The sequence below is a fragment of the Camelus dromedarius genome, chromosome 14, assembly GCF_036321535.1.
Source record: "Camelus dromedarius isolate mCamDro1 chromosome 14, mCamDro1.pat, whole genome shotgun sequence".
NCBI classification, from domain to species: domain Eukaryota; kingdom Metazoa; phylum Chordata; class Mammalia; order Artiodactyla; family Camelidae; genus Camelus; species Camelus dromedarius.
The window spans coordinates 10,086,060-10,098,521 of record NC_087449.1 but is presented as its reverse complement, the minus strand read 5'-3'; the positions used below and the strand labels follow the sequence as shown (position 1 = coordinate 10,098,521).

The 12,462-nt window shown below is 36.5% G+C and overlaps 1 protein-coding gene across 1 annotated transcript in view; it reads left to right on the top strand.

The window, feature by feature from the left end:
- ADGRL2 (adhesion G protein-coupled receptor L2) overlaps window positions 1–12,462 on the top strand; it is a 456,641-nt gene that overhangs the window by 111,749 nt on the left and 332,430 nt on the right. The window contains exon 2 of the mRNA XM_064493400.1: window positions 2,678–2,783. The gene's annotated coding sequence lies outside the window, so the exon portion shown is untranslated. The remainder of the gene's footprint in view (window positions 1–2,677; window positions 2,784–12,462) is intronic.

Genomic DNA, 12,462 nt, shown 5'->3' with positions numbered 1-12,462 from the left:
ATGTAGGAACGTTAGGGGTCTGATGCCAAGTGGGTTGGAGATAATGCACCAAATCTTCCTCGGAATCTTGCGCTTATCGACCCCGCAGTTGGTGATTAGAAACTATTTTTGCCTGTACTAACGAGGCTAGTTCGCTGCTGTTGTCATAATTCCAAACTTCTATACTCTTACTACAGAAGTTGCTCTTATCTGTATGTTAATGTATTTGAGGTAAACAACAGAAGGTAGCTGTAATATTGTTAATGAAACTATTTTAATATAAATGATTTGGGAATTATGGCATTTGAATCTGATGCGTCTATTGTCTAATTTATCACCTTTCTAACCTTTTCTTTTACACCTTCATTAGAACATTTAGGAAGGTAAAGAAACCCAGCTCACAGGTTAGAGGCAGAACATGACAAGTTCTAAATTAACAAGAATGATAACAAAGAATTCTTTTAAGCAGAATTACAAACCAACAACAACAATAAACAAAAAGAAAACTCCACCTGTTTTTATGACAGCATTTGAGACTATAAAGAAGCAATAATTGCTTAACTAACCAAAGTGATACAGTTCATTATTTTTCTATTGCACGTTTATGTAGTTTTTCCCCCGAAGCACATGCATAATTTTTTTTAAAATATGATTTACATATGGCACTTGAGGAGAAATGTTTTAGAAAACCGTAAAGTGTTCTTCCTTGTAGAAGCAATGTCCTTTCTTGTTAATGCCAAGGATGCTTTTCCCCAAGCACTCATTCCCTGCTCAAGATAAGAGTAGCGACTAATGAGGAAAACACGACTAGTACCTCAGTTGAATGTTTTCCTTTGTTTATCTACAGGGAGTTCATCCTGCAATGGGAAGAATACTGTAGTATCAATGAGTCTAAAAATGCTCAGATTCTGCCAAGAGGAAAGTTATAAAGCTTTGTGTACCCATGGTTTAAATTAACCTAAAACAATGCAAAAGGAACTGTATCATCTCAAAGAACATCAACCACACTTAATGCTTCCATTGTCTTGTTTATAAAATACAACCCATCTTATTTACATGGGTCTCATTTCCAACCACAGGGTCACTGATTGGCAATACTAGAAGAGGAGCATTTAAATGGCAATCTCTGATACCGGCACTTGCCCCTTATTAAAGGTATATGATGTTTTTCAGCTTCCTTGGGATTTCCAGAGTAGTTCCAGTTATTGGCAGTTTTTGAAAACAACTCTATACCCAATAATAATGGGCACCTTCAGTTGGAATTTTTTTAAAGATGGCATTAATTCAGAATATAAATTAAGAGAATATGTTTGATGGTGAAAAAGTACAAATCTACCCACACATTTTGGCTTCATGTATAAAATATAAATAGCATATGAACTCTACCTCGTGTCCTCAGAGAGAGCTGCAGCTTTTTTTTTTCCTTCTGAAGCGTGTTCAAAATATGCTATTTTAAACATAATAATCCATAAATAAAATATACGGCTTGCCAAAATTATTTATTACCTATATATATATATATATATATATATATAGGGTCTTCAAACACTGATCTGGACTTTGATTTTCTCCTGAGATACAATTTAAGAGCTTTAAAAAATGTCTTTTAAAAAATTCTTACAAAATATGTAAGGTGGTTTTTTTTTTTGATAATTTGTGTTTCTATATGGCCATATTGCTCTGTTGTTATAAATACTGTATGTAAAATTACCAGATTGCCTGGCATTTCATTTTTACAAGGGATACTGCATCGTTAAGCATTGAAAGAATATAATATAACTATTCAAACTGCTTAAAATATTTTGTAGCCATAAATTATTATCCAAAAATATTTTTCAAGTAGATAAAAAGAGTTGTCAATTCTGCATAGTGAATGCCTCATAAGGGGCTCGTTTGTGGTTGAAAACTGAATAAAAGCAGTAAATTAAGACCAGACTTAACCATAGAGAAGCCGTAATACACTGCAGATTTCCTTGGTGAATGAAGTATTGTTATGTGGATTTATCCTCCTTGCTTGTACAGTTAACCAGTCCCATCTGTGGCCAAAGTGTTGTCTGTGCTCACAGACAATGTGGGTTCACTAACCCCAGGGAGGTAAGCCCACAGTGGTTTATATTGTATTGATAAGTGCAAAGTAAACTTCACAACTGTTTCACAGGAGCTGCCTGTGAAAGGGCAGAAAGGATATTGGACGTGAACTATTGTTAAGGATGGTGAGGGGTATCACAAGATGATGGGCGGGCACTTGAGAAACTGTGAATGACACTGGGTGTTCAGTTTTCTAATAGGCATTATATTAGCCTAGCTGAAGCCAAGTGAAAGGTGGGTGTTAAAAAGGACAGGAGCCTCTGGGGCTTCTGAATGTAGCCAGAGCTGAGAAGGAGTAGGAATATGGTATAGATTAAAGGAGCATCACTCATCATAAATATTCAATTTCAAGAATTTAAATAGTTTACAGACGTAGAAGCCCTTGATGATTATTTTATCCAGCATTGTTGATTTTCCTCTGTTGTTTGTCGGCAGCCACCGTAATTAATGAGTAAGACCCTGGAAATCTTGACGATGAGTCAGTTTAGTCTAAAGTCTGTGTATTTTCCTTTGTGATTACATGCCAATAAAATAACTGATTTACCTTTTTGTAAATTAAGCTAAAGGGAGGCAAATCAGTGAGATCTCTGCTATTTTTTTTTTCTTTCAGAGCCCAATGTTTCCAAAGGACATTAATTTTGATTTCTCTGATGAAGGCTTGTGGCTGCCCCTCATACTTTACAAAATAGTACCAAGTCAGAGCCGAAAAGAAAACTGTAAGTGAACATTATTTCAAAACAGTTGTTTTTCTTTATTTAGGAAAAGTTTCTCAGATTTCTCTGTAATTCATTCCAATATGTTCACTTTGTAAGAGATGTGGGAAAAGAGAAAAGAGAGAGAACACGTAGGTGAAAAATGCCTTTTTATTCTATAGAGAGTTGATATTTTAAAATGTTGAGTCCAACAGCTTTCTAAAACAGTATTTTATAACTAAAGTCAACTTTGTAAGAAAAAAGTTTATTCTTGAACATAAGCAGGTACTTGTATCTTACTGTTACAGTAATGTGTATAAAGTATGCCTTGTTTCAGTGTTTGAATCCTTCAGATCAAGAAACTTTTTCTTGAAATTTTTCAAAATTGGAATATTGTTTTTCTGTAAGAGGTAAAATATTTGGGCTAATGAGATCTTTATTAGATTCAGCAACTCTATTAAAGTGTAAACAGGCTATCTGCTCAAGAAAAGGTCATTGGAAATTACAAAGTAACATGGATCTCCTCACACTGATAAAGAGACCCTAGGAAACATTCGCTCTTGTAAATATGTGGAGATTTGATCTGATTCCTGAAGGATAAAGTTTATAATTACCATCTTCACTTAATTAAGAAAAACCATGACTTGATTGTACTCATTACATCTTTACAAAAGTATATTTCTGAGGAAAGCACAATCTTTTTGTTTTGTTTTGTTCATGCTTTCCATTTTTTTTTTTTTGTAGTATAGCACAATCTTGAAATCTGTAACATTATAGGATATATGTGTACATTCCATCGATACTGCTGGAGTTTCAAAAGCCTTCCTTCCAGTTAGTGAAGAGGGGTAGGGTGCTAGTTTCACGTAGGTTTAGTTCAGATTGCCTACAAATTTTGTATAAGTTCCTAAAATTAAAGACAATGTTTTTCTAATCAAATACAACTATTTAAATCACATCCCTCAGCTCACCCCCCATACATACACACACCCTTTTTGGAAGTTGAAGGGAGAAAACTTTAAGAGAAACTGTCGTTAGCAGTAAATTACTCTCTGGTTCTTTGGAGTTACATTTTCCAAAGTGGTTGCAGATTGATCAAAATAGTGATTTATTGTTATACTTTTCCATGGCTTCTGTGTACTGTAACAATTTAATAAAGTAATAGGACTTCCTGTTAAAAGAAAGAGTGCTCATTAGTGTTTGTAATTCCATGTTGTGTGGCATGTTAAGTGTTGTGAAAAGGTTATAGATCTACTCACTGTAGCATCAAAAGTGTAAAGGTGATAGGTGAGATTCTCTTTGTTGCAAGTGCTGAGAAATAATCATTTAAAGGTCAGTTGCACTCAAAAAAGAACATTTGTTTAATAAGTAACTCATTTTGGGATATGTTGCATTTTTAAAGGTTACAGTAGACCAATTTGCCAGTGATGTCAGCAAGAAGTACTGTTAAAGTCATCGGTCCTAGTAAAACAATCCACATTGCACTCTTTCTCACATAGCCCAGCACACATCAAAAAGTGCCCCTAACCATTCATAATGTGGTTTAGTACTCAGCTCCTCCTAAAGGCAACAGTGCAGCTTTAGGAAAGAAAATATGTTAGTACACAAGTGCATACCATCCCATATCTGATTCGTTCTATTTTGCTTCATTCTTTCAGTTTCATTATTATCCAAGAACATGCCCATGTGTCATGAGTTATAAGATTTCTCACTGAATTGTATGCCAAAACTATCTTGCTAGAAACTCTTATAGGAATGAGATAACTATTTATTCAGCTATATAAATGAAAAACTATTTATTTCTATCTTTTCTTATTCCGAGACCAACTTCCCTCCTACTACTTTCCCCACCCCAAAAGCCAAAAATAATTTGGCTTGGCAATAAAATGAAGTATTAATCTCTTACGTGGACAAAAGAAAAGTAACAACAGTAATATGGGCATTTTTTTTAACACAGAAGGGTTTTTTTTTCCCCCAAGATCTGAATAAAGGTGGTAGTTTAATATAATTCCTGTAGTATGAAAAAATTTGCCTTTAGGGAACTGGTGCACAAGAAAAAAAAGTTATTGTTGTTTTCATATTTAGCATTTTTGAAGCAGTGTTTTAGGCTGGCAGTAGTTTTCTCTAGAAGATTAGATTTCGACTTGAGATGGATATATTAATAAAATAATTTCAAGAAAAGTCTGTCCAGAAAGCAACCCCTCTGAATACGCGATTGCTTAGGATTTACATTTACTTTACTCTTTACATAAGTTGCAAAGCTTCCCAGTTGTGGCATTTTGTTTGTGATAAACAGTGAGTTCTTCAGTTATTTTAAGGAATTGATTTTTAATGTAAGCTGAATAAGAAATGTAATTACAATTTAAAATAATACATTTTCATGCAAACTTCTAAGATTTGTTATTTAAATTTAAAGGAGCTGGAAAGCATATAACTTTTACCCTATTGTAAAATAAGAACCGTCTTTAGGTCCGTAAGACATTTGCAATTAGAAGAAAATACTATGCTCTTATTTCAAGCAACTTAGCTAAGAATCAAGTTATTCTCTTAATTTGCCTTGCTTTTCATTTGAAAGAGGACAAAATCTATTTCCTGGGCAATTTTGCAGAGCAAAGATATTAATACTTTGGGGTTTAATTGTATCCTGTGTTTAAATACACTGTGGGTGAAACCCCAGACCTCTGCTTAATTGCTGTGAGAAAATAGCCTGATTTCTCTGAGATTAGGCACACGCTTATGTATACTTTGACCCAAGAGTGCCTCTTTCAGAATTAATCTTCTAAGGTAGAGGGATTTGCTTTTATATGTGCTGCAGGGCCATTCGTGACTAACGGGGCCTAATAAACTAACTTCACCCTCCAGACCTCGCTTTTGCTGTCAACGTTTTTCTTCATCTATTCATTTCACACATCTCTTGTCCAGTGGCTTATTAGCAAAACCCTAAACTGAGCAGGAGGAATAAGTTTAATGGTGTTTTTTAATTAGAGGACTTTGAAATTTAAATCAAATATTTCAGAAATAAACGAAAAAGAAAACTTTTGTTTTTACTAATGAAATGTAAAGTGTTCTAAAATAACTCCATTTAAGTAAACACTGTAGCCTTGTGAAAAGACAAACAATTCACATTTACTTAAAATTTTGCTCTGCAGCTGTATTTTGTTGGATTCGTCTAATGTATGAAAGCGCTTTTTCTTTCCCATCAGCTACATCAGAATTGTTTTTGTAAGATGTAACAGAATGTTCTGGTTTTTAAATATTTATATTAATCAAAGTTAGAGCTGTTTATATTTTTTGGCAATAGAGCTTTTCTTTAAAAGTGATGCACTTCCATCTAACTAAACAAAAGTGTTGAAATGGCCTGTACAACATAGTACAGTTGTAATAGAAATTTTGAAGACAGGAGGAGAGGGGAGCTAGTCTCTAGGCTTCAAGTTAAACATGGATTAATAAAATGTGCAACATTGGTTATTTTCAAGATTTTCCTGAGGAAATATCATTCATTGCCACATATAAACTATGGAGTTACCTGACTGAAAGGTTTGAATTCAAGTTTCTTGCTTTGTTTTCTGGCGACATTGGTAATTCAAGCCTAAAAGCTGGCCGAAACAAACCGCTAAAGCTGAGGGCTTACTAAATCATTCAATTCATAAAAAAACTTCTTTATATTTTATGCATTTCTAAACTGTTTAAGTAATGACAAAAATAACTTCATGTTATTTATCTACAATCTTCTATATTTTTGAGCAAAAAAAGCTCAAACTAAAGCATTTTTGAAGTCAAATCTCTAGCTTTGTCATTACTACCAGCTTTGATTGGCTAATAAAAAAATATATGGTCTGTCTGAATTCTCATAAGGGAAATGGAGTCTCTATTAAAGACATTTAAACAGCAAGCCAACCCTTGATAAAATTCCTTCATAGTTAATGCAGTTCTTTTGTAGTTTGGACAATCCCAAATACTCTGGAAGCTTAGTGAGATACACCTTTAAGTCGACTGGTCCACTGGGGCTTGTGCTGGTGGTGGTGGTGGTGGTGGTGGTGGTGGTGGTGGTGGTGCCATTTTCATTGGATTGTTCAAATTGTGTTGATTCATTTGTAGAAAATTATCCTAAACAGGAAGAGTGGGACCAGAGCACTTAGTCCCAAACATGGAAGTTATAAAGGCTTTTGCTTTCAGGGACTGGTAAGCACCTATCATACAAACAGGAAGTATTATTATGCATTGCAGGCAGAAGGGCTAAAGGTCTCCTGTTCGAACTTTTGGCCCTTCCAGATTCCTTGATCCTTCATTATTTTGTTTAACTTGATGTAAGTCTTGACCAGTAGCTGACTCTGAGAAAACATTTCCTGACATCATTTGCAGAGGTGATACGGGATTATTATGTGTGCCTTTTCATTTTAGGTTGAGAGTGAAAAGTCTAACAGTGATGCCTGGTTAATACTTCATATATGATCTTTTAATTACCAAGTCAGACTAATTTATTCCTTTGGCCTTTAGCATTACCACTTTATTTTCAAACATTGGTTAAAATAACCAGTGTACTCACACACACACATTCACAAACACAAGCACATTTAAAGAGGCAAACATGTGCTGTAGTAAAAGAGGAAAGAAATAGGCTCCTTTTAATTACCTCATTCATAATATAAAGTGGTAAGGGAAGAGCAAAAAAGGTCAGAATATAATAAATATAAAATTTAAATCTCTAAACTAATTTACTTTTTTTATTGTACCAGCTAAAGCCAATGAAAATAAACATGTATTCCATTATGTCACACTATTATGGATAATTATTAATATCTTGTTTCCAGTTTTTATTCACTTTTGGTGTAATCCAAATCTGTGCATTAGCCTGGGTAGGGGGTTTTGCTTGACATAATTGACATTATATAGTCCAAAGCACAGAGAGAAGAAAACATATCTATAATCTTTACTCATTTCCAAACAGGGGGATAATCAGACCTCTCCTTCTATTGTGCACCCTCCCTCTTCATGCAAAGTTTCCTTTGAAGTCAGAGGGAGCTGCAGGAGAGGCTGAGAATGTGGCTGGAGGAAAAGAATGAATATTATCAGGTCAAATTCTCATAACCAGGCTTTATGCCACATTAACCATTGAGTTTCCTATAATGAAAAGCCTTTTATTATCATTTAACCTTCAGATTTATTCTAAGATCTAATACAATTTCTAATAATACGCTGGGGATTTTTCTTAAGAATATTTATTTGAACTTTCTAAGGCTATATTCACAACCCAGCCCCTCAAAAACATAAAGATTTTTTTTTTAAGAAAAACTGAAATCTTAGCATCACTTTCTGCTTATATGAAAGCCTAGATGAATCAGAAATACTAGCCAGTTAAACTAGCCTCCAGAGTGACTACAATGCAGAGGAGTTATAAAGGAGGTGGTAGTTGACTACTTTTAAAACACTCTCCTCTCAGTTCTCCCTGGCTCCCTTCTTCCCACCTTCAAGGAAAGACAAAATGTAGGCTTGCATTTTAGATCTCCTAGCTAAATTTTAGGCTTGCTATTGCCACTTGAAAGTTTATTTCTTAGTCCCTGTTTGTTACAAATCACAGGAAGCATGAACTGTTATAATTCATAGGAAGTAAAGTTATATAAACTCATGCAACAATAGACTGAAGGTGTGGACAGTCATTTGATTTAGGTGAACAGACCATTGTCCAAAGATTCTCTTCAGTTTCCAAATCTCTAATGAGAGGAAAAAGATTGAAAGCAGGGTCTAGAATAGAATAATTTGTTGGGCTGATAAGCTGTCTGGAACAAGCCAAGTTCTTCATTCAATTTTATATACATATATATTTTATGTATATATATATAAATTGTGTGTGATAATAATTATCACATGGCTTAGAATAGTATTCTTTTAAAAAGTATTTATTTTAATATATATTTTAATATATAAAGGTACATATTTTAATAAATATATACATATTTTTAAGAGTACTATGCTAAGCCACATGGTCATATTTAAAGATACAAAAGCAATTCACATGATCCTTGAAAAATTCAAATTTGTGTGAGGGAGGAAAACATGTTAATAAGCAATCACCAAAAAAGTATGACAAGCAATGTGACACAGGCATGTACTATGCTATAAAAGCACAGAGAAGGAAGTTATTCATTCTTCCTGGAGTCTGGAAAGAAATACTGGGTTGGTCAATAACAATTTCACAGAAAAGGTGACAAGTAAACTCTGTCTTAAGGTATAAGCAGGTATTCACAAGCAGAAGAAGGAGGGGGGGGCCCTCCCAGGCAGAAGGAGTAGCATGGATTCAAACCCAAGCATGTCTTACTCAGGGAATAAGTTGTTGAGTCCACCTGCAGCACATGGTATACGAGCTGTATGTAGAGGAAAGAGTCTACTAGAATTCAGGTCCAAGCTATAGGCCAAAGCCCTGTATATTATGCTAAACAGTTGAGACTTCATCCAGGAAACCGTGGAAAGTCACCAAAATATGTAAGCAGAGGACTAACATGATTAGAATTGTTTTAAAAGATAGTTGGCCCCAGTATAGAGGAAGGTTTGGACAGTAACAAGAATAGGATAATGAACATCACTGATAGCAAAGTAGAGAAGTGAAAATGAATGGGTGCCTTGGCTATAGTAATAAATTAAGGAGAGATTTTAGGGGGTAATTTTTTTTTTCAATGGGCAACCTCAATCTATGCAACTTTTCATGTACACACTATCAGGTTTGGGTCAGAGTGATGGGTGGATAAAAGATTTTTCCAGTAGTAGAAGATGGTGTCGTAAGTCAGAATTCCAGGAAGTAGGACATAAGTATGAAATTCACCTGAAAATAATTTATTAAGGGAGTGCTCTTAGGAGAAGGGGAATAAGAGAAACTGAATAGGCAGAAGACAGCCAAGAAGGATGTAGGCTTCGATGAAAACTAGCTTTACCTTACCCTGGTCCCTTGGGAAACTCTGGAGCATAAATTGTACCACCGGATTAACTCCTCTTATTTCCAGAGAGAGTAATTTTCAGCTGACTTGGCACTATTAAACTGAGGACAAATCTTTGGGAAGGATGCAGCCATGGGCTATCAGCAGCCAAACATTCACAGCAGCCGGTGGATGGGAGTGACGCCAACGACACAACAGTCTACCCTTTGCACTGCTCACACTCACTCGCTTCGTACATTAAGTTTTCTCTTTCCAGGCCCAGCTGCTTCAGAATTCTGATTAGTATAATAGTTTAGTATAGTGTACTGTTTTCTAGGCTAATGCATAAGAGAAGAGATAGAACCAACTACAGCTTTCTCCTGCTGCAGTTTGTCCCAAGGCCGTAACATAGTCATCATCTCCCTCCTCCATCACTCTTCTAGATGCTCTTTTTTATAGGTTAGTAATTCTGCAGGTCTAAGTGGATTGCCTGGAGGGGTAAGCCAATTAGCATCTCTAAGGTGCCCTGAGCACCCGCTTATCATGCCCTTATCAGGTTGTGGTTGCTGTCCTTGCCCATTGCAGTTAAACAAGGCATGGGAATACCAAAATATGCCCCAAAGATCACCTGAGTGACAAACACATTACTCCCTGCCTCCTATATGTGGCATTATTGCTGCCGCTTCATCAATAGTAAGGTCAGTTTCCCTCCCAATATAGAAACTTGTTTGTGCCAGCTAGTCCAGTGGCACAAGGAGCCCAAAGTAATCTGGCAATAACTTTACATTTACTGAGACTCTTGCGATGTCCCCTGATGGAAGCTTCCCTTCATTGGACCAAGGACCTCTAGATTCAAAAAGCTAAAGTTACAGGGATGGATCACTGGAAGTGATGGTGAATGGAGTCTGTCTGACATCCACCGTTTGATTCCTGAACTCATGTATCCTACCTTTGGGGGACAGAGTACCATATATCCATGGTTAAAAGTGAATACAATGCCCTGAAAGATGGCAGGTACCCATGCTCACAGAGCATCATCTCTAAGCTGGTGCCTTAGTTGTGTAGAGTGTGGTAGGACCAGTGAACCCCAGGGTCATGTGCCCATTGACATACGTCCTTTGTCATAAAGTGAGTTCCTTGGTCCAATTAACATGATGCTATCCATGTAGTGCACAAATACGATGTTCTGCAGGATATCCAGACAGTCCCAGTCCTTTCAGACTGTGTTTTGCCTGAGCTGCAGAATTAACATAGCACTGAGAAAAGAGCATGACCACTGTTGTTTATCCACATGAATGTAAACTGCTTCTGATCTTCCTTCCCCTTAGGTATTGAAAAAAACATATTTGCCAGAGTAATAACTATAACCTTGTACACAGGTAACTTGCCCTAGTGCATATATCAAACACAGCATGGCAGTAGCTATTGAAACCACAACTTGGTTAAACTGGCAATAGTCCATTGTCATCCAGCACGATCCATCTAGTTTGTGTATCATTTAGACCGATGATTTATATGGCGATATGATGGAGAACCTCACCCCTGCATCCTTTAAATCTCTGAGAATGGTACTAACCTGTGCAATTTTCCTCAGGGTGTGATCACTGATTTTTGCAGAAAAGATAGGACTTCCACTTGGCTTTTGCTAATATGATAGCCAGTGAAGAAAACAATGATAGAATTCTATCAATTTCTAAAAGTATAATCAATTGTACATTCAAGGACTAGGTAAATGACCACTGGATGAATGTGTGGACCCAGTAGATCTACCATGAAATAAATCTGGATCAGGATTCCTCCATTTACTTCCTGACACTTATAAATCCCCGTGCCAACAGAGAGCTCATGGTAGTGCTACAGCATCAAATCATGCCTTATATCTAAGTCCCAGAAAGATCTGAGTATCTCCTTTGCCCAGTGTATGGTTTCCTGAGTAAATAGCTCTTGTCCTTTTGGGGAAGGCCTCTAGAGTCACACTTGTCATAATGTTGCAGTTTCTTTCTCATGGGGACTCAGCATCTCCTTCAATCAGTGGGTTCTGGCTCTGAGAACTGGAGCATGTCTGAAGACAGAGCAAGAGATTTTAGAATTTCTAATCAGTTACCTGACCTCAGTCTTGCTCATCTTTTTTTAAATCTCCTTTGATTATATATTAAACAATACCTTTGTTGGCTGCCCTTCTGTCTTGCTTTTAAACAAGGTAACCACTCCCATAGATACTTTAGAAGAGCCCCCGCTCCCACCTGCAGGACAGCCATTCCAAACTGGCTTCCCTTTACGGTGATTGTACCCACTTCTCTTCTGACAATTAAGTGCGTCCCTGTACTTTCCGCTAACCTGGAATTCTACCATCCCCACTGCTATAGTGGACACCAGTCCTGTAACTGGGTCTCCACTATCCTTGGCCTGGGAAGGGCTATACTTCTCCACTGTTGGAATCCCCCTTATCAGCAGATTCCTCATCAGGTTAATAAACAGAAGTTTTTCTGACCTTGCTGAGGCACATTCTCAGAAATGGGTTTCTCAGTGTTAATCAACCCATTTTTGCATGCCCATTTTTTAAGTCTGTTTTTCCCTGCCTGCACAGTCTGTTACTACGTGCTGGGACCGCTGCTTCATTTCATGTGGGCCGTCACTTTTTCTAAGCATCCAAGAGCTATCCCAATCTTAAATTAGACCTATCAGCCAGGACCTTGCTAGGGTGTTAAATTCTCTCGCTAGAGAGTAACACTATATTGGCAAACAGTTCATATTGCTTATATTCTCCCACGTTGATCCAGGACCCTCAGAGGCCACCC